The following is a 25,923-nucleotide window of genomic DNA, read 5'->3' as shown; positions in this document are numbered from 1 at the left end:
AACTAATAAATCAGTTTGAATAGATATAGAATAGATTTTGTTGGGACTGATAACATGTGCTTTGACTCTGTCTGATATATGGACTATGACTGGATTATACTTGTAAATAAACTGCGTTTGGATCCTCACTCTCTGAATGCTGTGTTTCCACTGTCAAATCATTACAACAGAAACTCACTGACTTCCCCTGCTTTATGAAGCTCATCATCACTGAATTACTAACTGAATTTATTAAAGTGAACATGTTTATATCATGTGTGACTCTCAATCAAACTCAGTTATTCAGTGACTGACAGAGACTCGTGTGTGTGATGATCTTCATGTCTGTTCATAAACTGCAGGAACACACATGGATTTGGTGTAAAATTTGGGGATTAACAGCGACGTTTCACTCCAACTACAGTAAAAATATTCTCAAAGTCTCACAGCAGATATTTAGATTAATATACTAAAGTTGGTCTTATAGATGTATTGGGAATTGAATTGAATGATATAATTTTTAACATTTTGTAGAAGGTCAAATATTATGAAAAAGACTGATTTGTTTCACTTCAGTGATTGTGTTTTGTGTCTGTTAATGAGTGACTGTCTTCAGGGAAATGATGTGGAGTGTGTTTGCATATTGATCAGATCTTCAGTGTGTGAGTGTTTATAGTGCTGTGAGTTTAACACTTCATCACTGACACACACAACAATCTTCATCAACATGACCTTCATCATCATCTTCATCTGGACTCTCACAGCGTTTGCTCAAGGTTTGTGGAGCACAAGTTTGATATTAATTCATTTCTTCAAGTATATTGTCAAAGTTTTGAGTGTATTTTCTTCTTGTTGTGTTTCAGAGTGTAGAGGACAGATCACCGTCACTCAGAGTCCCTCAATAACAGCAGAACAACCAGGAGGAACTGTCAATATCAAATGTAAAACCAGCAGAGATGTGAGGAAATGGGATGATGGGAATGAAGGTTTAGCCTGGTACTTACAGAAACCTGGAGAAACTCCTAAACTCCTGATTTATTATGTAAAAAAACTCTACACAGGAACTCCATCTAGATTCAGTGGCAGTGGATCTAACAGTGATTTCACTCTGACCATCAGTGGAGTCCAGACTGAAGATGCTGGACATTATTACTGTCAGAGTTACTATTGCAGAACAAATTCTGCTAATAAATGTGAGGGTGATCTTACATTCACACAGTGATAAAGAGTCGTACAAAAACCTCCGTCAGTCAGAGTCACAGTGACTGAACTGAAACTGCAGCTGCTCAAAGGAGGATCTGAAATAACATCGTCACACTTGCATCTGAAATAAAACCATCTAAATTAATCTCACACTCTGAATAATTATAGAGGTCAGAAAGAGATTTTGTGCTCTTATAGATCAGTGACACATTTGAGATCTGAGTGATTTTAGTTTGCCCTAGTTGCTCCCTTTTATTAATAATAGACTTTAATTTTCATAATACTCCATGATTATTTCATCTGACCATCCTAACATGTAATTTGTTTACTATGCACTGTATTCTGCAGACAGTAAGAGTTTTATATTAGCTTGCTGTTTTAATTGTCGCTCTGATCAACAGTTCAGTTTAGACACGCCTCTCCCTCCTCTGCACCAATCAGACGCCTCTGATAAAAAAAGAGCTATACAAACTTTTATTTGCGCTTTTAACTGAATTTTTATTTAAAACTTATTCACAAAACTATGAGAAGGTTTAAACTGGCAGCTGACGATAACATGACCTGATAAACCTCAGTGTAAACTGATGAATATGAACAAACCCGTTAAAATGATGAACAACTGGAACAGGATAAACTATTTCAGCAGGAACTTACAGAAACCTGGAGAAGCAGATGTTAGAGCAGATGTTCATTGTTTTTAAGAGTTTTTCCTGTAATACCAGAAACACTTAAAAATAATTATTAAGCATAAAAACATGTAGAAAATGTTTTTTTTTTTTTTTTTTTTTTTTTTTTTGGCCTTTTGAAATGTAGACTTGGTATTTAATGAACAAAATGTGGTTTTGGGCAGAAAATTAAGTTGGCTTATTGTGTGACGTAGGTGTGTTGCTGTGTTAAGAGTTTAGAAAAAGTACTTTGAGTAAAAAAATATATGAAGACGCATTTGAAGGAGCCTTTGAATTGAGACAGACTTCGCCTTCGAAGGATGAAGTCTCTGTGTACTGAAGATAATGGGTAGACGCTCAGTCTGGGTGCTGATTCTGGATTTATCACCTTCTCAGGTGTGTCGGCCAGAACACTTAAGGCCAAATATTCCAGAGTATGAACTGAAGAGCTGAGAGATATAGTTCTTATTCTGTTTATTTCTTCCTCTTTCTTGTGTGAGTGAGTTTGAGGGTGAGTGTAATTCTGAGTGTGGTTTCTATAAAGAGAGAAACAAAATACAAATGAATAAAGGAAACATGCATACACTCATACCTCCTTAAGCACAAATATACATTACCAAACATAAAATAAACAGACAGAATATGACTATATATCTCTTAAACTCTAATAATGTAAGCAGAGAGAAAGGATTCAAACACTTATTATATGGGATTCTCAGATGCGTTAAGCAGACAGCACTTCCTGTCATCTATAATACGCTTTAAAGCCTCCAACTAACTAAACGGCTGGATGCTTTTATTGTGAAAACCCCGGACCGGATGCTATGTTCTGTTCCAGCTAGCAAAGCCTTGATAGAGAAGCCAGATAATAATATTTAAAACCACTTACTTCTTATTTTACTCAACCACAAAGTACTGAACAATCCTAACAACAAGTAGTAAAGTATAAACATGTCTAAACACGATGTGACATATTTTGACCCGACGTACTGAGTCAGGTGAGCCGAAGCTCGAAAGTAGCATGTACGAGCGTGGATATATTTAGCACAACGGTCGTGTTTCGACCCTTATACTCCTAACTCTCATCCACATCAGATAGCAGAAATAACAGCTGGTTTGACAAAGAAATACAATATTACGAGTAATGCAGCAAATATACTTAGGCTACTCTTCTCATTTACGCACACTCTGAGGAAAGGTCAAAGGTGCCGCTCACAATTACAATCCAACCGACCGACTATCTCTATCATACTGCATACTGTGTGACGTCAGATATAATACACAAACCAGCAAGCGCTTTGGCTATCCTGTTACAAGCACTGAATAAACGGGAGTAAATGTGAAACATAAAGCACAATATGGTCAACTAAATAATAGCAACACTAACATAACTTTGGGGCCTTTTCTACACTCTGAATCGGGACACAGTGAATCAATCAATGGCTGTGCTGAAATCACATACTCTCTTGTGTAGGTACTTACAGTATTTTAAATAATTAACTACTTCACGTCCACTAAAAAAGTCAGTTCTATATAGTATAAATGAGTGTGTGTGTGTGTAATCCAGACGTACTACATTCGCCATGTTGTCATTATCATGTGATCTACCAGCATCAGTTGCATCTCTTCACTGTCATTCACAGATCCTCTCCTGTAGCCTCATGGGATAGTAAAGTGTCCATCGTATCACACTTCAGGATCTCTCCAAAAGTAGTCGGACATCCGAGTACTTTTTGCTTTTATGAGTATTGTCAATTCGGACATCCTTCTTTTGTCACATACTGTTTTTTGGCTACTATATACACTGTAAAAAAATTCTAACCCTCCCAAATCAAAAATTTCAAGTGACCGATAACATCTAAATTTTTCAATTGGCCCAAGTGAAATTCTGTAAATTATAAAATTAAATTTACAGATTTTCACTTGGGCCAATTGAAATTTACAGAATTTCACTTGGGCCAATTGAAAAATTTAGATGTTATCGGTCACTTGAAATTTTTGATTTGGGAGGGTTACATTTTTTTTACAGTGTAGAAGGGAAGATGTGATGTCAGATGCAGCCATTAACTTTATCATCCGATTAAAAACACTGATTCATTCAGGAACTATTGTGAAAGTGACATATGAAGGCCAAGTGTGGAAACCCATACTCAGAGTTTGTCCTCTGCATTAAACCTCTCTGACTCTCTCTAACTATTAGGCCACGATTGTGTTTCTCAGAGTCGCACTGGTTTGTTTTACTGTGGTTTCATTTGGAAATATTTCAGTTAGCCGTAACTTTCAATTAGTAAATAATACTGGCAATATAAATGGCTAAAATGTAAAGTACTCAATAATAGATCCTTGTTCATTAAACTGTTGTATCAAAGCAATATTAGACTCACACTCAGAAAATATTGCTTTATATCAATAAAGGATCATATTAACGTGAACTCGTGAAATGTTTGTGAAGTCTCAATGAAAGCACATTAAACTTAAATCTGTGACTCCTGAAGCGTTTGCATAGAGTGTGTTTTACATGAGCGACACACGCTTCAGTGCTCTGCATGTGTTTATAACTCTGTCAAACATCAAACATGATCAACAACTGTTTTTCACTACAACTGAACCTTCAACCTACAAAAATGACTTTCATCACCATATTGATCTGGACGCTGGCAGTGTTATGTCGAGGTTTGTGTCAGTCAAGATTACAAACGTTATTCACTCGTTAACTTTATGTGTGTTGTGAAGATATAAGGTTGCAAAAGTGTGTGTGATTTCTAATCTTTCTCTCTTGTCAGAATCTGTTGGGCAGGAGACAGTGACTCAAACTCCCTCAGAGCGGCTCTCTCAAACTGGACAATCAGTCACTGTAAACTGTAAAACCAGCAGTGATCCAGACTGCTGTTATGGTGGAAAACCTGCTCTGAGCTGGTACTTACAGAAACCTGGAGAAGCTCCTAAACTCCTGATTTATTATACAAACACCCTCGAGTCAGGAACTCCATCTAGATTCAGTGGCAGTGGATCTAACAGTGATTTCACTCTGACCATCAGTGGAGTCCAGACTGAAGATGCTGCACATTATTACTGTCAGAGTTTCCATTGCAGAACAAATTCTGATGGTGATTGTGTGGGTGATCTTACATTCACACAGTGATAAAGAGTCGTACAAAAACCTCCGTCAGTCAGAGTCACAGTGACTGAACTGAAACTGCAGCTGCTCAAACACTTTCACACACACACACACACACACACACACTAAGAAAAGCAATATGATCTTATAATAAGCAATAATATTATTATACATTAATATATTATAATAATATAAAAGTTTGAGCTTGGTCAGTATATGACAGCTTTGATCATGATTTTTCATAAGTCATTTTTCTCCTGTTATTTTCAGTCATTTGTGAGGAAATTCAGTCGCGTTTGATCTTCACTTAGTGGATATTTTTCAATCTTTCACCATATTTTAGTTTTTCTGCATTTATGATTTATCCTCATTCTTCTTTCTAAACTGAATCATTCCTTATTCGCATCTTATTTCCAACTGCAATTTTAAGAAACTTAGATAATCTCTAACGATCAGTGTATTGTCAGTAACATCCTATAACATTATTGTGACATTCTTTAAGCAGCCTGTTGAACCGTTCAGTGGCCCTGTTAGCCTGAGGGTAATAAACACTGTCTTTATGTTCTTTATTCCCTGTGTTTTCACAAAATCAGCAAAGTGTGGTGGAACGTACAGAGTTTCGTTTTTAATTAATTTAATGCTTGTGGGTAATGTAGTGTCCAATTATATTCCGTGAGGGAGCCTATAAAAAGGGATAGAGAGCTTAAGTCCCGCCCCTCTGCTTCCGGCTCATGGGACCTTATTTCGGAAAAAATATGTATGGTAGTCAATGGCGAGACACAACTTATCTTTTTATTCCGTCTGAACTGTGCCCTGAATTACAGATATGATGTTTGTCAATTTAAAAGATAATTATGAAAGTCAAGAAAGTCACAGTTTGTCATAAAACAGAAGAGTAACATTTAGTTTTATGTGAAAATCGCTCAATGAACTACATCTCTCGTCTCGCACTATGTACGTCACCGTCCGTTGCTCATATGTGTGCAGTCTGGTACAAAAAACACTCAGGCATGACGGGGTAACGTTACGCTTAAGACTATAGAAAAAATGACAGACGTTAGCTTCAGTAAAGTTAGCCTCATTCATTGAGAGAAAAGGTATGATGTCACATGTGCACCTTTTGGGTTTGTAGTCTTTGTAATTACATATTTCCACAGTCTTATACCTCAGCAGTTTTACATCAAACTGCGACTTTCTTGACTTTAAAATGTATCTTTTAAATTGACAAACATCATATGTGTAATTCAGGGCACAATTCAAACGAGATCAAAATATTTGTTGTCTCTCGCCATTGACTACCATACAATATTTTTCCGAAATAAGGTCCCATGGTGGTCAACCGGAAGGGGAGGGACTTAGGCTCTCTATTCGAATGCACCATTTGTGTGTGTGTGTGGTCACTGCCGATTCCGGTTTGTTTAATCCCTTCCGCTTGAGGTATGTGTTTGGCTAACTAGTTAGCACATAGATTTGTGACAGTCAGGTTTATAGCATTATGGCAGATGGTTCGTTGCTGGGGGTTGTTGGCGATGGCTATTCATTTGCCCCTCCTGCATTCCCGTGCTTTTGTTGGCATGGCGATAGTCTTCTGTGTGCGTCACTTGGATTTGCGACCCGCTATGAAATGAAGGTACGTGTAATTACCGCTACTGTGCAACGTTCATTCATAGTTATGTTGGGAGAAATTTTAATGTTTAAATTCTAACAAGAATAATCTGTTCTCGGATACCGTGCGTTCAGTGAGTAACACTATTTGATGCTGCTTTATCGATCCTGGTTTCTCCTGGACAACTCGCTGGTTAGCGCCTGTGCGCTCGGTTCATGTGTTTGTGTTTTGCTTTTTGTACATTTACTTTATTGTTCTTCAGTGCCATTGCTGTATCTCTTTTGTTTGTTTCGTCTACCCTGATTTCTCCTGTGAGAAACTCGCTCGTCAGCGTGTGAGCGCTCGGTTCATGTGTTTGTGACACTTGCTTTCCAGCATATATTGTTTGTGATCGCTGGGTTGCTGGTGAAGTATGAAAGTGGAGTGAATATCCATCAAGTTTTGGTGCCCAATTCTTAACCTCAGAGTGGTTTGATGCATGATTCTCAGGTTTATTAATTAAATGTTTTTCTTCTGTATCTTTTATTTAAGTTTCAGTTGTTGTTATTTGTTTTGTTTATTTGGAGACCATTTTGTTTCTCGTTATAGGAGCCGAGGCTTCAGGGCCGGCCGCTCATAGGCCCTCGTGTGCGGTGGTGGGGTTCTGTCACGGAGTGCTGTGTGTTCATGACCGTATCGGTGTGTGTTGTGGTGAGACCTGTGCACAGGGTGGTATAGGAGTCTTGTGCTCATTAAACTAGTTTCCCTGCCATTGGTAAGCCTCGGCCTCCTTTTCATGTTTGGTTTCTTTAATGTTTGTATGTGTAACCTGCTCCTTCAGTCTTTTAATGTTTGAAGATTACTGCTTGATGATTGAAATAAAACTTATGGTATCCACGTCTCAGGCCCTCATTTCGATAACCACGTTCCTGTGTGTCCTTTGTAGGTGGTTAAATTAATTAATATTCATATTTCCCTGTATAACAGGGTGGCGTAGTCAGCTATATCGTATAGAGGTTGCTTGCTCTCACCTCAATGCGGCGTCCCGCTACAAATGGTTTCCTTCTCGAGAAATTTCAGAACAGTTACTGATAAAGCAAAACCGCAACTTCTGGCCATTTGCTGAAATAGTCAATCAGTATTATTGCAATCTAACAGTCAGTTTCTCCCTTCTCGAAAGGTTGAAATGGGCCATTTAGTGAACCCCACTGTGAATGTTTTGGCTGATTTATCACTGGCCTGGCCGGTCAAACATGCAGAGAGGACTGTGTGAACAAGATCGTCCATTCGTGGCCAGCAATACAACTCCCTCAGACACTGTTCGGTTCGCACCCATAGACTGTAAATAAAGATGGACGACGCACCTTCACTCTCTTCTATTGTAGAAATGCGAAGTCCCAATATGGCGCTGACATCTTGTGCTGATTTGAGACCTGATTCTGCGCAGTCGTGAGAGTGAGAGTCCCGTCCACACTCCCGCAGAATCGGTTAGTCCAGTTCACTGCAGAACAACTTATATCGGTGTGAAATAAACAGTTATGGACATGTAGAAATTAAAGTTGAAGCTCCAATTTCCCCCCGAAAATCCCCCAAAAGTGACTACTTCATTTAGAGAAGCTGTCAATCATGGCATCACATTCCCGTTTTTATAGCATCAAATAATTAAGACCAAACTTATTTTAAAAAACGAACACTTAAACTTACATCAGCGTGATAAAAACTGCCTAAAATGACAGAAAACATCTTTGGAAAAAAATTTATTTGAAGTGTAATTTGATTGTTTAGTTTCCCTCGCGTCCCATTATAGACTACATGGAGAGGGCAGGGTTTATGAGCGATACTGGGACCAGCCACCTGGGGGTGATAGAGACGCTTTGGCCTAACTTTTCAGCACTTGTGCGGCGCACTTGTTCACACCAGCCCCTGATGTCCCTCATGTGCCAGAAGGATGAGGCGTTCCTGCAGTGCAATATGAACAATCAAACGATTCCCTCTGAAAATCAGTGGAGATTCAACAACCAGTTCATGTCTAACAGGAAAGTATGGATGTAAGTCACTGAGGATAGACCTTTGCAGTTTAGGCCAACCTGACTGAGTTGTCTGGCGTAACTGTGACAGTTCTGGACAGTTCTCGCATTCAGCTTCAGTAGTTCACACTCATGCTTCATCAAAAGTAGTACCTTGATCTGGCAGAGTATAAAACAGGCGCTGGCCTTCCGTCCCCAAGCAAAGCAGCGAGACCCCTCGTCTGCGTATCTCCGGCCATGCATCTCCGTCATTATGAAAGACTTTCTGCCACGTCTCAAATGGATTCAGTGGCTCCGCACTGACAGTGAGAAACAGGGGTTTGCTCGGCACTGAAGCGCTCATCCTCATCGACAATCTGTGGTGTTTTCTCCCTTTAAACAGAACACACTCCATGCGGGGTACAATCATAGACTGTAAAAAAAGATGGACGACGCAATTTCACTCTCTTCCACTGTAGAAAAGTGAAGCCGCCAATGTCCCAATATGGCGCTGTCACAGTAACAGAAGGAGAAGACTCAGATCTAACGTAAAACAACAGTGTCTTAAACAGGAGGTAAACAGGTGAGCATGGGATTCAGAGTAGCAGGTTTGCACTTAGCTTTAACATTCACAGTTCTCTGTTGGTTGTAGTGCTGACTGGTGTGTGTGCAGAAGTAATGACAGAGATGAAGAAGGACTGAGGACAGGTACGTTTCCAAGGTGAGTATTCGAGTAAGTCTTTCCATAGGTATAGATGAGACCAGACGAAGGTGCTAGTGTGAAGTAACTGTTTGTATGAGTCCTAATGAGCATGTGCAGGTGATTATAATTGGTGTGATAATGATCTAGTGGGCGGAGCTGACGGGTCTGGTGCTGTGGATGGCTCTGAGACTGTGACAGGCCCTAATGATGGGACTGAGTCTGCGCAGAAGTGAGAATGAAGTGGAGCCGCGGTATCAATGTCCAGTTTACTGCAGAACAACTCATGTCAGTGTGAAATAAATCATGGAAATGTAGAAATTAAAGTTAAAGCTCCGATCTCCTCCCGAACAAAGTCAGTTGGTGCCTCAGTGACTACTTTACTCAGAGAAGCCATCAATCTCAGCTGTCAATCATGTCGTCACACGCATGCTTTTATAGCATTAAATAGCTACTTAAAAACACGAACAACTGAATTTACATCAGCGTAACAAAAACTACCTGAAACGACAGAAACCATCTTTGAAAAAAAAAATATTTGAAGTGTAAATTGATTGTTTAGTTTGATACACATCCTATTACATGGAGAGGACGGGGTTAATGAGCTGTACTGGGACCAGCCACCTGGGGGCGATCAAGACGTTTGGCTTAAATTTTCAGGACTTGTGTGCAACTAACACTGAGAATGCGTCCGAAATTGCCAAACTTTTTTTAATAAGTAATTACTTAACGACCGCTAAAAAAGTACATTCTACAGTATTAATGAGTGTATGAATGTAATCTGGACGTACTATATTGGCCATGTTGTCATTATCATGTGATCTACCAGTGTCGGTTGCATCGCTTCACTGTAGTCGGTCAATCCGGGGACTTGTACTGTAAATTCGGACATACTTCTTTTGTCACATACTGCTTTTCACCCATATATAGTAGTGAAGTTTGTGATTTTGGATTCAGTTTAAACCTTTATTCTTTTTCTTCGCATTACTCAACACAGTTTCTCACTAGAGCCTGAAGTGCTGCAGATCCACATTATTACTTCTGTTATAGTGAGCAATTACTATGAATTGAACACCAAGTATTGTATACTTCTCAACACAACAGATCTGTACTGTGACGGACGGGTTTGACTCAAATATGCTCTGAATCAGAGAAAACTGAATGTGTAAAATGATATGAAATCAAACAAACCATATTGTTTGTTTTGTACAATACACTATATAATAAAGTCAATGTAACAAAGATGTTTTTGAGCCGTTTTCAAGTAGGCCTAGCTATCATCTCAAGCTTATAATGAATTTATTACTCATAACTCATTTTAGCAGAAGTGAAACTGCTCCAGTTCAGAGCGTTGAACCAGTAAAAGAGTGAAACTGTGAGTTTGAGGTGTAAATCTCATTTGCATTGTCAGGTTTAGTGATTGTGATGGTCTCAGAATAGAGCAGCTCGTCTCCAGTGACCATGTTCAAACCCCAAGAGCTTCATTTCACATTTACTGCTGAATGCAGCTGTTCTCAACTATTACAATTAGGGGTGTAACGAGACCCTTATGTCACCATCCTGAACTCACAATACCATATTATTGCCATACTCCATCAAAATGGTACATTTGGTTTAACATTGTGTGTGTAAATGAATAGGCTTGGACTTGGTGCTGATAACCCAATGCACAGGACAATAGAGACACCAGAATAACAATATTCATGATTCTGAAGCTGAAAATACTGAATTATTTCAGACGAATATGCTTGATGTCTCTGACTAGATATATCTAAAATAATGTAGGCCACTTTTTACTGTTAACATCAGACATTTGGCATTATCAGGACCCACAAATATTCCCCCATTGCATTATTATATATTATATTTAACATTATATACAGTAGTTTAATGTAGTCGTGACACGAAAACCCTGTAAACTTCCTAAACTTTCATTTTGGGTGAATAATACGATACATATTGTCACTATCCACTGTAATTATTGTTACACCCCTAATTCCAATCAATCAAAAGCCGCTGAAACTTTAGTGCAGGACTTTGAAGGAACGACACACTGATCAATGATGCAGTCCAACACAAATGTGCGCTTGCGTTCAGATGAAGCTTTATTGAATGAACAGCAATGGCAGCACATTGACAGACTGCTTCAGTATTGAGCTGTAAATCACGTGACGCTCAGATACGCTGGTCTTCACTGGAGAAACATCAGCACTCGGAGCTCTTGAGGAACGAGGCCTCGTGAGCAGCTCCGGCATGTGTTCCTCTGCAGACGAAGCGCTTTGTGTCTTCCCAGCGTGCTTTGCTGAGGCTCAGGACGCTGCTGCGACTGTAGAGACCGTCCCGCTCGCTCTCTGCGCTGGTCTGAACCCCCTCGGTGACCTCTGACCCGTCCAGCGTCCAGCTCACCGTCGCCCCCTGTGGAGAGTAAGAGCTGAGCAGGCAGAGCAGAGCGGAGGAGTCTCCAGAGATCAGCAGAGAAGAGGGAGACAGCAGAGACACGGAGGGAGACACGGAGGGACCCGCTGGAACACACACACACACACACACACACACACACACACACACACACACACACACACACACACACACACACACACACACACACACACATTCATGAATGATCATTTGATTTTAAAAATACAAGTTACATTTTAAATGATCCACAGAATGAGTTTGAAAAACATTGTCCAAGTAAATTGATGGTTATATTGTGATGTCGTTATAAGATCTAGAAAACAAATTCATTTCAATATTAATTGTATTTTGAAAATATTCTGCTATTCAGAAACTCACAATCATAAACATCAGCAAATTTGTTAATTTAAATGATTAATTTTCAAAATGCTCTTCAACTGAGTTTTTTTTTTCTGTCTGATGAAAATTATAAAAAATTAGTAATTTTTTCCACATTATACAACTTTTGTTTCATGCGTTTAAAAAAGCCCTTAATAGTTTACCAAGAATTATAGCCAAAATTATATATGAAGAAATTATTGAATAGATTTCAAAGTATCTGCAGTCAATACATGACATTAACTAAATGTTAGCAGTAATAAGATGTTAAATTACTAATGTAAAATAAAAAATTACATTTAAAAATATTAATATGAATTATAAAATTTAAATAAACTATTAAAAAAATAAAAAAATATTGAATTTTCTCAGAATTGTTACAGAACATTTTAATCTTAATCAAATTTTTTAAAACATTGTCCACATAAAATGTATTAATACATTTATTCATAAGATTTAGAATAAAGTATTACATAAGTATTTTTTAAAATATTCTTCTATTTTGATACAATCAATTGTAATTTTCAGCCCGTTTTCAATTATGATTTTTTTTTAAATCCTTCTATTAAGAAACAATCATAATCATCCGCAAACTTAATAGTTTAAATGATTGATTTTTAAAATGCTCATTAACTAAATGTCTCTTTGTCTGATGGTAATACAGTAAAAAGCACAATCATTTCATCTTTACTGTAGTTTCACCTCACTGCTTTCATTCATAGACACTATCCTGAGTTTAGTTTCAAAACATTCTCCATTTAATCAATATTACTAAATATTGTACATTGTAAAAAAAATAAAAATAAACCATAATTTTAACAGTAAAAGACTGGGAAAAAAACGCAATGGTAAAGATTCTTATTTGGTAAACGGTTTGTTGCTTTACTGTATACACTGAAAACTGCTAATAGATTTTAACTAACTAGATTTAACTAAATCAAATATAACTTAACACAATATATTATTTGTGTTTTGAGACTAATCACCATTCAATAGACTTCCTCGTAAAGAGAAATATAAGTAAACTTAGTTTAAATTTAGTTTATCAACTAAATTTCTTTTTGCCTGATGATGACACTGATGACATTTATTTTGTCTAAATCATCCAACTTTTGTGTCAAATTAAATATATTTAGAAATAACTTAAAACATTGTAATTACTGAAAATACAATGAAATGTTAGCACACATTATGTGTGAAATTACTAATGTAAAACATTATGAATATGAACTATGGATTGAAATGTAATAAACATAGAATATCACCAAATATGACATTTATAATATAGCTGACAAAATTACAGTAAATTTAAATGCATGAATGCGTGCAATCAATCAAATAGACTAAAATGCAACAATAAATAAGAGTTGAAGTAAAGTAAAGCAAATAAAGCATTTCAATAATGCATTTTTGTAATAAATTAAGAATATTGTTGCCAAATGTTCTTAATTAACCTTAACCCTCCTTTTAAAAAACACACACATGTTTGTATTAGATAATTTAAGAAAGACTTACAGCTTCTGATCGTCAATTCAGTTCCTCCACCGAAAGTGTACCACAGTGTTTCATTCTAGTGAAAGAGTCGTACAAAAACCTCCGTCACACTCAAATGAACACACACTCCAGCAGAGAAAGACACACACACACACATTCTTGTACATCTATCTTTATGAGGACATTCATTGACACAGCAATCTCTAGCCGCTTACCCTAACCTTACCCATCACAACTAAGTGCCTAACCTGACCCCTGACCCTAAACCGACCCTTAACCTCATTATAACCTTATCCCTAAAACCAAGTCTTGACCCTCAAACAGGCCTTTAAAGGCTCTCAGAAACTGAGGACCGGCCAAAATGTCCTCACTTTACTCTCTTTGTCCTCACTCCAATGGTCAAAAACTCAAACTGGTCCTCACAAAGATAGTTATACTTATACAAGTACACAGACACACACACACACTGATATGAGACTCAACATCAGGATTATTGAACTGAAGTGACTTTCACAAAAACAGTCGTCTCATCGTCTCTAAATCTAAATAAATAATATAATTAGAAAGACTATGATCTTTACACATCTTAACTGGGAGTTTCTAAATGATAATTTTGTCAATATCACATTTAATTAAAATAAAATGAACATGTGAAAATTACATGTGAAATTACTAATTGTCACGAACTGCTCCGAGACACAAAGGTTGAGATCCAATTGCAGCTTTATTTGAAGCGTAATCCAGAATCGTAATCAGCATAAGCAGGGGTCAAACACAGGAAGGCAGTCCAAACAAACAAATAAACAAACAAACAAACAATCAAAACAGGCAGGGGTCAGAGGCAAAAGAGTAATCCAGGGAACAGGAAAGACATCCAAAAACCAAGAGACATGAAACCAGAGAAAACGCTCAGAAATACAGTGCAACAACATACAGAACTTCGCAGTGAGTGAATGAGTGAACAAGGTATAAATCGGTTGAGACTAACAGGGTGATGAGACACAGGTGAATGCAATCAGTGATGATGAGTCCGGGAAGTGAGTTATGGGAAATGTAGTTTGTGAGGGAGTGATAATAGTCTGATGTGGAGTGCCCTCTGGTGGCTCTCAAGGGCACTCCAGCTGGTGACCGTTACACTAATGTAAATCATTAAATTAAAAAAAAATTATTTAGAAAAGAAAAAAACAGAATATCACCAAATATGGCATATTTATAACAATAATAAAAAGTTTGAATACATCAATTGGTGTAATCAATCCATAAAATAGAATTAAATGTGACAATAACTGAGATTTGAAATTAGGTTAAGCTTTTCAATAATCCATTTTGTGATAAATTAAGAATATCTTTGCCAAATAAAAACCTTAAACCTTCTTTTAAAAACACACACATCATACAGTTTCATCAGATCATTTAAGAGCCACAAACTCTTCATCTTAAAAAAAAAAAAAAGATGAAAACATCTTTATGATGAAATATAAGCTTTATAATGAAATCTTCAGCCAGATTTAGATGGTCATTCTCTATTGGATGACCTTTGACCTGTTATACAGTATCATGGATGATATAAATCTGCAGCACAGGTATTAAATTCTCTCAGCATCAAAGTCTGAATGAAACTGATCATTAAAACAGTGTTTAGAGCGAGAAGATCGACCCAAAATAACATGAAGTAAATCATGAGTTTCTGTTTCTGAAAATGATCCACAGAAGTTTATTAGCAAAGACACTAAAAGACAAAACAGTGTTTCTTCTGTCTTCAGGGAAATGATGTGGAGTGTGTTTGCATATTGATCAGATCTTCAGTGTGTGAGAGTGTTTATAGTGCTGTGAGTTTAACACTTCATCACTGACACACACAACAATCTTCATCAACATGACCTTCATCATCATCTTCATCTGGACTCTCACAGCGTTTGCTCAAGGTTTGTGGAGCACAAGTTTGATATTAATTCATTTCTTCAAGTATATTGTCAAAGTTTTGAGTGTATTTTCTTCTTGTTGTGTTTCAGAGTGTAGAGGACAGATCACCGTCACTCAGAGTCCCTCAATAACAGCAGAACAACCAGGAGGAACTGTGAATATCAAATGTAAAACCAGCAGTAATGTGTACAGGGACGGTAGTGGGGATGATTATATATCCTGGTACTTACAGAAACCTGGAGAAGCTCCTAAACTCCTGATTTATTGGGCCAATCGCCGCCAGTCAGGAACTCCATCTAGATTCAGTGGCAGTGGATCTAACAGTGATTTCACTCTGACCATCAGTGGAGTCCAGACTGAAGATGCTGGACATTATTACTGTCAGAGTTTCCATTGCAGAACAGATTCTTATAATAATTGTGAGGGTGATCTTACATTCACACAGTGATAAAGAGTCGTACAAAAACCTCCGTCAGTCAGAGTCACAGTGACTGAACTGAAACTGCAGCTGCTCAAAGGAGGATCTGAAATAACATCGTCACACTTGCATCTGAAATAAAACCATCTAAATTAATCTGACACTCTTAATAATTATAGAGTTCAGAAAGAGATTTTGTGCTCTTATAGATCAGAGACACATTTGAGATCTGAGTGATTTCAGTTTGCCCTAGTTGCCCCATTTTATTAATAATAGATCTTAATTTTCATAATACTACATGGTTATTTCAGTTGAGTATCCTGTTAGGATGTACCAGCGGCCAGAGGTGTAAATGACGTGACAAAGGCATAAATAGCCAGAGTGGTTTTAATTCCAAAGATGCAAAAATATCAATATCCAATGGCAATAGTGAAGTAATAGAAAAAACAGATTATCAAAAATTATAATACCAAAGAAAATAATTCAAAATTGTTGACAATACACGAATGTAAGTTGGCTATGCCGATGTACAGGCCCACACATACAAACAAGATTCAACCTCTCCACACCCGCTTTCTCCCCTAAAATGGCTGCCTCTTTTATAGGCCTTAGCTCCTCCTATTTTTGGGAAAAAAAAAAAACATTTTAGGGAGAAACCTATAAATTACAAAGAGGTGACAAGACATAAACAAACTAACTGTCATGACATTTCAACTTTAAGCCATACATAATTAATTTTTACCATATAAAGGGCTCAAAACAATAAAGACAAAACATAAGAAGAAAACTTACATATGAGGTCTCCCCCTCCCCCATGAGGTCAGATCCAGATGGAGTAATCTTCCATAAGCACATGCTAGTTTAAACATGGCTACTTTCCTTGTGTACTGGTTTGGCTAGTGGGTGCACCAGAAGGTGTGTAGCTATTAGAAATGCATGAAGTTAACTTGGTAACTGAATTAAATGAAATAAACCCTTATTGTATAAAGTTTTTTTTTTGTGTACTTTTCTGTGTAATGGTGGAAACAGTTTGTTGTGTGCAAATACCTGTGCTCAATCCCTTCATCCCATACTAACATGTAATTTGTTTACTATTGACTGTATTCATACTATATACTGCAGTCAGTAAGAGTTTTATATTAGCTTGCTGTTCAGTTTAGACACGCCTCTCCCTCCTCTGCACCAATCAGACTCCTCTGATAAGAACGAGCCAGATAAGAACTTTAATTTGTGCTTTTAACTGAATTTTTATTGAAAACTTATTCACAAAATTATGGGAAGGTATAAACTGGCAGCTGATGATAACATGACCTGATAAACTGATGAATATGAACAAACCCGTTACAGTGAACAACTAGATGAGGATAAACTATTTCAGCAGGAATTACAGAAACCTGGAGAAACTCCTGATTTATTATACAAATCTCCTCAACAGTGAAAGTGAGCACGTTAAACTCATATTTCATCATCAGGAGTGATTGTGTTTCTCTCAGAATAGAGCAGATGTTCATCGTCCTCTAATGATATTCCTGTAATACCAGAAACAATTCAAATAAATTTTAAGCATACAAATATGTTTTTTGCATTTTGAAATGTAGACTTGGTATTTAATTATTTAAATGTGGTTTTAGGCAGAAATTTAACTATGTGGCTAATTGTATGATCATGTTGTGTGTTGATGTGTTAAGCGTTTAAAAAAAGTACTTTAGGTATTGGTAAACGCTTGTTAGTAATTGTAAAACACTGTAATTCAGTGAATAAGTGGAGCGATACTCAGAGCTGCAGTCGAGTCTCGTGACAGAAGCAGATCCTCCATCATCACACACAGATGTGTTTAACCTGCAGCTTTAATGCTGGATTTTACAGAGACTCTTTCTGCAAGTTTCATCGTTACACCAGTAGATGGCGACAAGAGACTGACTTTATGAGTGAGTCAATGAATCATTAACTCAACCGATTCGCTCAAATCACTGATTCATTCAAGAGATACTGTGTGTTTCTCAGAGTCGAGCTGCGGTTGTTTCTACTGTGGCTTCGTCTGGAAATATTTCAGTTGGCCGAACAAAACAAAACTGCAATATAAATTACTAAAATGTAAATCACTCAAACAGTGCTCCTGCTCGTCTGATGTTGCTTTATCAATAAAGGATTATATTAACATGTGAAATGTTTTGTATCTCCATGAAAGCACTAGCCTGACGTCGTCATACTCAGGTTCTAGTCAGAATATGAGTCTGATCTGCTGTGATTAAGGCGCATGTTTCAACCTAACCAGGAAAGAAAATGCCTCTGCACTCAATTGGATAGACCTACAACCAATCAGAGCAACGGAGAAACCACAATGACCACAGGGTTTTCATTGCGCCCCATCTTCTTAGCGACCATCAGGGCTGATATTTCAGGGCTGACCATCAGGGCCAGCTGATATTTTCGATAGACAAATACCTTGATCGCGGTTCGTGTTCCTCTTTTAAAATTAATGCGCTGTCGATATCTTCTATAACAGACGTGATGGTGGCGTCTTTGTTGTAAACATATTCAACCCAAGCACTCTTTGGTGATGTGGATGATTACGTTACTGTTGATCATCTGTCCATCATCATATAAAGCCCGCCCTGACAATTTGATTGGTCTGAACAGCTCTGGTTCGAGCATAATTGCTCCACAACGGATCAAGTCTAGACCAAACTTCTCGCCCTCAAATGTCGTGGGCGGGGCGAAGTTCGGCTGGCATCCAGGCTATGAAAGTACATTAAACCAACTTAAATCTGTTTGCATAGAGTGTGTTTTACATGAGCGACACACGCTTCAGTGCTCTGCATGTGTTTATAACTCTGTCAAACATCAAACATGATCAACAACTGTTTTTCACTAGAACTGAACCTTCAACCTACAAAAATGACTTTCATCACCATATTGATCTGGACGCTGGCAGTGTTATGTCGAGGTTTGTGTCAGTCAAGATTACAAACGTTATTCACTCGTTATCTTTATGTGTGTTGTGAAGATATAAGGTTGTAAAAGTGTTTGTGATTTCTAATCTTTCTCTCTTGTCAGAATCTGTTGGGCAGGAGACAGTGACTCAAACTCCCTCAGAGCGGCTCTATGAAACTGGACAATAAGTCGCTGTAACCTGTAAAACTAGCAGTGATCCAGTCGACTGGTGTAGTAGCAAACGGTGTCTGAGCTGGTACTTACAGAAACCTGGAGAAGCTCCTAAACTCCTGATTTATGCAACAAACCTCCTCCAGTCAGGAACTCCATCTAGATTCAGTGGCAGTGGATCTAACAGTGATTTCACTCTGACCATCAGTGGAGTCCAGACTGAAGATGCTGGACATTATTACTGTCAGAGTTGCCACTACATCAACAGTAAAGATGTGTTCTTTACTAGAGTCGTACAAAAACCTCCGTCAGTCAGAGTCACAGTGACTGAACTGAAACTGCATCTGCTCAAACACACACACACACACACACACACACACACACACACACACACACACACACACACACACACACACACACACACACACACACACACACACACACACTCAGTCAAGTTATTCATACATATTAAATGAAACATAAAGCATTCATTGAGTTTTTAACTTACTAAATACTTTTTTATCTCTTTATCTTATTACATTTATCTAAAACTATATCTATAATTTCTCCGCATGTTCTTGTTTCATCATGAATCTGCAGGAGTGTTCAGGCTCCACTGACTGAAGTTTACTTATAAAATGTGAGTTAAAGCCCTGATCTAATGAAAGACCCGAAACTAAAATGACACAAAAATGACACAAAACGGACATAAAGACATAAAGTTACAATTATATTTTATTTATTGCCTGAATTGTAATAAAATCACACCTGAATGATAAAGCACACACACAGTCTTGTATGAAAGGCAGAAAGCAGAGCAGATGCAGATGTTCAGATACGGTTCACAGTCTAAGACTTGATTATTACATTATTCAAAAAGGAAATATCATTGAGTTTCAAACTGGCAGAAAAACTCAATCAAGTTCCACTTTCAGTCGATGCAGAAACATAAAGACTGTTGTTAGTAAATGTGTCATCTTTGATATTCTCTGCAGTCGCAATATCCAGTTTTATTGAACAAAAAATATAAATTATACAATTTATTGTTTTAACAAGTTGAAAATGAAGACAAAAACTAATTTCAGGTCATCGAGAGTTAGTTTTACAAACAAGAATCGACTGAAAACGACAAATAAGAGTCTAAAAGAAACAGCATTAGAAATAGAAGAATATGTTTCTCTGTAATGTTTGATTCACTTTATCAGCTTTAACTTTCAAAAAGTTGATCTGAATGTTTTTAGAGAAGAGTTTTCACAAAGCCTGTAATCACTAAAGCGATGATAGTTAAATAGAAGTTATATTATAGATTTGAAGTGTCATTTTCATGATCAACTTCACTGAAACTCGCTTTGTTAAAAGCATCAAAGATCAGAATAAACACAAGAACTGAATTCACTACAATTTAAGACTCTGAATAAAACCTTAAGCAAACTTTGTGTCACATCCACTATAACTTTATTATTAATAAAATTAATTTCTATAAACCTTTTTACTCCTGAAGTTTCAGACAGAGCTGATCATTAAGAGGAAATACTATTAAGAATATAAATGCCAGTTTGGAAATATTGCTGTTCATTTAACAATAGATTAGAAAAAAATCTATTAATACCAAAATAAAAAGTGGTGCCAAAATACCAGCCAAATGTTATTTTCTTTCAATGTATTTTTAACCCTTTAGAACTGAATTATCTTTGAGGAAGAAAAGAGTCTGTTTTGTGTCTGTTAATGAGTGTCTGTCTTCAGGTAAATGATGTGGAGTGTGTTTGCATATTGATCAGATCTTCAGTGTGTGAGAGTGTTTATAGTGCTGTGAGTTTAACACTTCATCACTGACACACACAACAATCTTCATCAACATGACCTTCATCATCATCTTCATCTGGACTCTCACAGCGTTTGCTCAAGGTTTGTGGAGCACAAGTTTGATATTAATTCATTTCTTCAAGTATATTGTCAAAGTTTTGAGTGTATTTTCTTCTTGTTGTGTTTCAGAGTGTAGAGGACAGATCACCGTCACTCAGAGTCCCTCAATAACAGCAGAACAACCAGGAGGAACTGTGAATATCAAATGTAAAACCAGCAGTGATGTGTACAATGATGGTTCTGATGATATCTTAGCCTGGTACTTACAGAAACCTGGAGAAGCTCCTAAACTCCTGATTTATTGGGCCAATCGCCTCCAGTCAGGAACTCCATCTAGATTCAGTGGCAGTGGATCTAACAGTGATTTCACTCTGACCATCAGTGGAGTCCAGACTGAAGATGCTGGACATTATTACTGTCAGAGCTATCACAGTGGTCCAGTGTTCACACAGTGATAAAGAGTCGTACAAAAACCTCCGTCAGTCAGAGTCACAGTGACTGAACTGAAACTGCAGCTGCTCACACACACACACACACACACACACACACACACACACACACACACACACACACACACACACACACACACACACACACACACACACACACACACACACACACACAGGACAAACACAGGAACTTCACATGTGCTCAAAACTTACTTATGACTGAAATCATCTCTATTATGATCAGTCCTGTGACAGACGAGTTTGACTCTAATATGCTCAGAATCAGAGAAAAGTCTGTATATTAATATCAAATCAAACAAACAAAACTGCCACCATATGTTTTTGAGCTTTTTTAAGTAGCTTTATCTTTCCCTCGAAGTTTATCAAGATAATAATAAAGATGTTACTCATCATAACTGTTCAATCAAAACTACTGACTCTATCACTCATCTCAATGCATGGTTAATGATTATAGCAATTTTAATACATTCTGATGACCTGTGACCTCTGGAATGACCTTTGCCCTGTAATGAAGTTCACAGTGACATACTAGTGTAGAAACTCTGTCATTTGAATCATCAGAAAGCCTGAAGCTTCAGACACATGAACAAATGTTTATGACTCGTAACATGGAATAAATCTCCTAAACACTGTTATCCCACTAAACATTGGACGTCGGATAGACGTGCAGATCATGTCTATATTGGGTCCGTCGGTCCATGACCAATTCTGGACATCTATTCGACGTCCAAACTAGGTCCACTATTTGGACGTCCAACCATGACCCAACTTGGACGTCATATAGACGTTCAACATTGGACCTTTGAACTGGGTAATTTTTTTCGACGTCCAAACTAGGTCCACTATTTGGACGTCCAACCATGACCCAACTTGGACGTCATATAGACGTTCAACATTGGACCTTTGAACTGGGTAATTTTTTTCGACGTCCAAACTAGGTCCACTATTTGGACGTCCAACCATGACCCAACTTGGACGTCATATTGACGTTCAACATTGGACCTTTGAACTGGGTAATTTTTTTCGACGTCCAAACTAGGTCCACTATTTGGACGTCCAACCATGACCCAACTTGGACGTCATATTGACGTTCAACATTGGACCTTTGAACTGGGTGATTTTTTTCGACGTCCAAACTAGGTCCACTATTTGGACGTCCAACCATGACCCAACTTGGACGTCATATTTACGTTCAACATTGGACCTGAACTGGGTAATTTTTTGGACGTCTATGACAGGTGCAGGAAATTTACATGATTATTATAATTTTTTTTAATTTACAAATGAAGAGCTCTTTTCCAAAACGCGAGTTTGTCGTGTCATTTTGCTGTGTAATGAACCTATTCACTGCTCCATCCACGTTTCCAAATCGCTATATTTAAAATGTAATATATTTTTAAAATATTTAAAATATTATATTTTAAATATTTTAAATGTACTGCAAGATGCTCGTGATCCAAGCGCCGAACCTATTTTTAGCCTAAACGCGATAATCATAAATTATATCACTCTCTCTGTAGCTCAAACAGTAGGGCGTTGGCACGTGGAGCAGATGATCACGAGTTCGAGTCCCAGGTAAAGCAAGGTGTGTGTGTGTGTGTGTGTGTGTGTGTGTGTGTGTGTGTGTGTGTGTGTGTGTGTGTGTGTGTGTGTGTGTGTGTGTGTGTGTGTGTGTGTGTGTGTGTGTGTGTGTGTGTGTGTGTGTGTGTGTGTGAGAAGCCGATGTTTTGTTTGAGAGCACTGAGCGCGATTTATTGTAAACAAACTTTTGTGGATGGACGTCGAAAAATGACGTGCGGAAGACGTCGAAAAATGACGTGCGAAAGACGTCGAAAAATGACGTGCGGAAGACGTCGAAAAAAGACGTCGCCTGGCGTTACAAAACAACCCCTTCAATGGACCAAATTTGGACGTCCAAAAATTACATGAAAATTACGTCACTACGACGTCACATTGCGCAGTGGGATGATTTATGAGCATCATGTGCTGGAATCCTTACACAGATTTACATAGAGATGATTTGCATCGCAGCACATCGTGTGTGTGTGTGTGTGTGTGTGTGTGTGCGTGCGTGCGTGCGTGCGTGCGTGCGTGCGTGCGTGTGTGTGTGTGTGTGTGTGTGTGCTTCAGGAGGATTTATAACTCTGAGTTTGAACACTGATAATCTAAACCATCAGCAACCATGAGCTTCATCATCTTCATCTTCATCTGGATGTTCTCCACCTGTTTCACAGGTGAGGAAATATGAAGTTAAACTGCACTATTTTAACTGATTAACAGTGCTTGAAATATTATCCAAATATGTCATTCTGAATGTTTATTTATTCTTCTTGATGTAGAATCAGTCGGTGAACCGACAGTCACTCAGACGCCTGCAGTGAAATCTGTTCAACTAAGAGACACATTTACTATATCCTGTAAAACTAGTCCTGAAGTCTATCAGGGTTGGAGTTATCAGCCTCTATCCTGGTACTTACAGAAACCTGGAGAAGCTCCTAAACTCCTGATTTATAAAGCAAACCTCCTCCAGTCAGGAACTCCATCTAGATTCAGTGGCAGTGGATCTAACAGTGATTTCACTCTGACCATCAGTGGAGTCCAGACTGAAGATGCTGGACATTATTACTGTCAGAGTTTCCATTACATCAACAGTAAAGATGTGTTCACACAGTGATAAAGAGTCGTACAAAAACCTCCGTCAGTCAGAGTCACAGTGACTGAACTGAAACTGCAGCTGCTCAAAGGAGGATCTGAAATAACATCGTCACACTTGCATCTGAAATAAAACCATCTAAATTAATCTGACACTCTTAATAATTATAGAGTTCAGAAAGAGATTTTGTGCTCTTATAGATCAGTGACACATTTGAGATCTGAGTGATTTCAGTTTGCCCTAGTTGCCCCATTTTATTAATAATAGATCTTAATTTTCATAATACTCCATAGTTATTTCATTTGAGTATCCTGTTAGGATTTACCAGCGGCCAGAGGTGTAAATGACGTGACAAAGGCAGAAATAGCACAGTCCAGAGTGGTTTTAATTCCAATATCCAATGGCAATAGTGAAGTAATAGAAAAAAAAAAACAGATTATCAAAAATTATAATACCAGAGAAAATAAATCAAAATTGTTGACAATACACGAATGTAAGTTGGCTATGCCGATGTACAGGCCCACAAATACAAACAAGATTCAACCTCTTCACACCCGCTTTCTCCCATAAAATGGCTACCTCTTTTATAGGCCTTAGCTCCTCCTATTTTTTTGGGAAAAAAAAACATTTTAGGGAGAAACCTATAAATTACAAAGAGGTGACAAGACATAAACAAACTAGCTGTCATGACATTTCAACTCTAAACCATACATAATTTATTTCTAGTACCATATAAAGGGCTCAAAACAATAAAGACAAAACATAAGAAGAAAACTTACATACTAGGTTCCCTCCCCCCTCCCCCATGAGGTCAGATCCAGATGGAGTAATCTTCCATAAGCACATGCTAGTTTAAACATGGCTACTTTCCTTGTGTACTGGTTTGGCAAGTGGGTGCACCAGAAGGTGTGTAGCTATTAGAAATGCATGAAGTTAACTTGGTAACTGAATTAAATGAAATAAACCCTTATTGTATAAAGTGTTTTTGGTATACTTTTCTGTGTAATGGTGGAAACAGTTTGTTGTGTGCACATATACTCGTGCTCAATCCCTTCTGAATAAAAGTCCTGGGTCACCGTCAGTCTGTCACATATCCCATACTAACATGTAATTTGTTTACTATTGACTGTATTCATACTATAAACTGCAGACAGTAAGAGTTTTATATTAGCTTGCTGTTTTAATTGTAGCTCTGATCAACAGTTCAGTTTAGACACGCCTCTCCCTCCTCTGCACCAATCAGACACCTCTGATAAGAACGAGCCAGATAAGAACTTTAATTTGTGCTTTTAACTGAATTTTTATTGAAAACTTATTCACAAAATTATGGGAAGGTATAAACTGGCAGCTGATGATAACATGACCTGATAAACTGATGAATATGAACAAACCTGTTACAGTGAACAACTAGATGAGGATAAACTATTTCAGCAGGAATTACAGAAACCTGGAGAAACTCCTGATTTATTATACAAACCTCCTCAACAGTGAAAGGGAGCAGGTTAAACTCATATTTCATCATCAGGAGTGATTGTGTTTCTCTCAGAATAGAGCAGATGTTCATCGTCCTCTAATGATATTCCTGTAATACCAGAAACACTTCATACTCAGGTTCTAGTCAGAATATGAGTCTGATCTGCTGTGATTAAGGCGCATGATTCAACCGAACCAGGAAAGAAAATGCCTCTGCACTCAATTGGATAGACCTACAACCAATCAGAGCAAAGGAGAAACCACAATGATCACAGGGTTTTCATTGCGCCCCATCTTCTTAGCGACCATCGGGGCCAGCTGATAAACTAAACTTTTGCCGAATCGCGTAGGAAGGACGGCAAAAACATTTTTCCGATAGACAAATGGCTTGATCGCGGTTCTCTGTTCCTCTTTTAAAATTAATGCGCTGTCGATATCTTCTATAACAGATGTGAGGGCGGAATCTACACATCTC

The 25,923-nt window shown here is 37.8% G+C and overlaps 3 gene segments (V, D, J or C); 2 read left to right on the top strand and 1 right to left on the bottom strand.

Annotated features, from left to right (window-relative positions):
- Positions 1-21,613, top strand: part of LOC309508960 (immunoglobulin kappa variable 4-1-like) — a 112,539-nt gene extending 90,926 nt beyond the window's left edge. The window contains exon 2 of the V gene segment in view: positions 20,982-21,613.
- LOC309508938 (Ig kappa chain V-III region MOPC 63-like) overlaps positions 1-25,923 on the bottom strand; it is a 169,836-nt gene that overhangs the window by 31,743 nt on the left and 112,170 nt on the right.
- On the top strand, positions 294-25,495 carry LOC309508953 (Ig kappa chain V region 3368-like). The segment is given in 3 exons: positions 294-755; positions 843-1,856; positions 25,429-25,495.

The sequence above is a fragment of the Leuciscus leuciscus genome (assembly GCF_965113295.1).
Source record: "Leuciscus leuciscus genome assembly, chromosome: 11".
NCBI lineage: Eukaryota > Metazoa > Chordata > Actinopteri > Cypriniformes > Leuciscidae > Leuciscus > Leuciscus leuciscus.
This window is presented reverse-complemented; position numbering and strand designations above follow the sequence as displayed.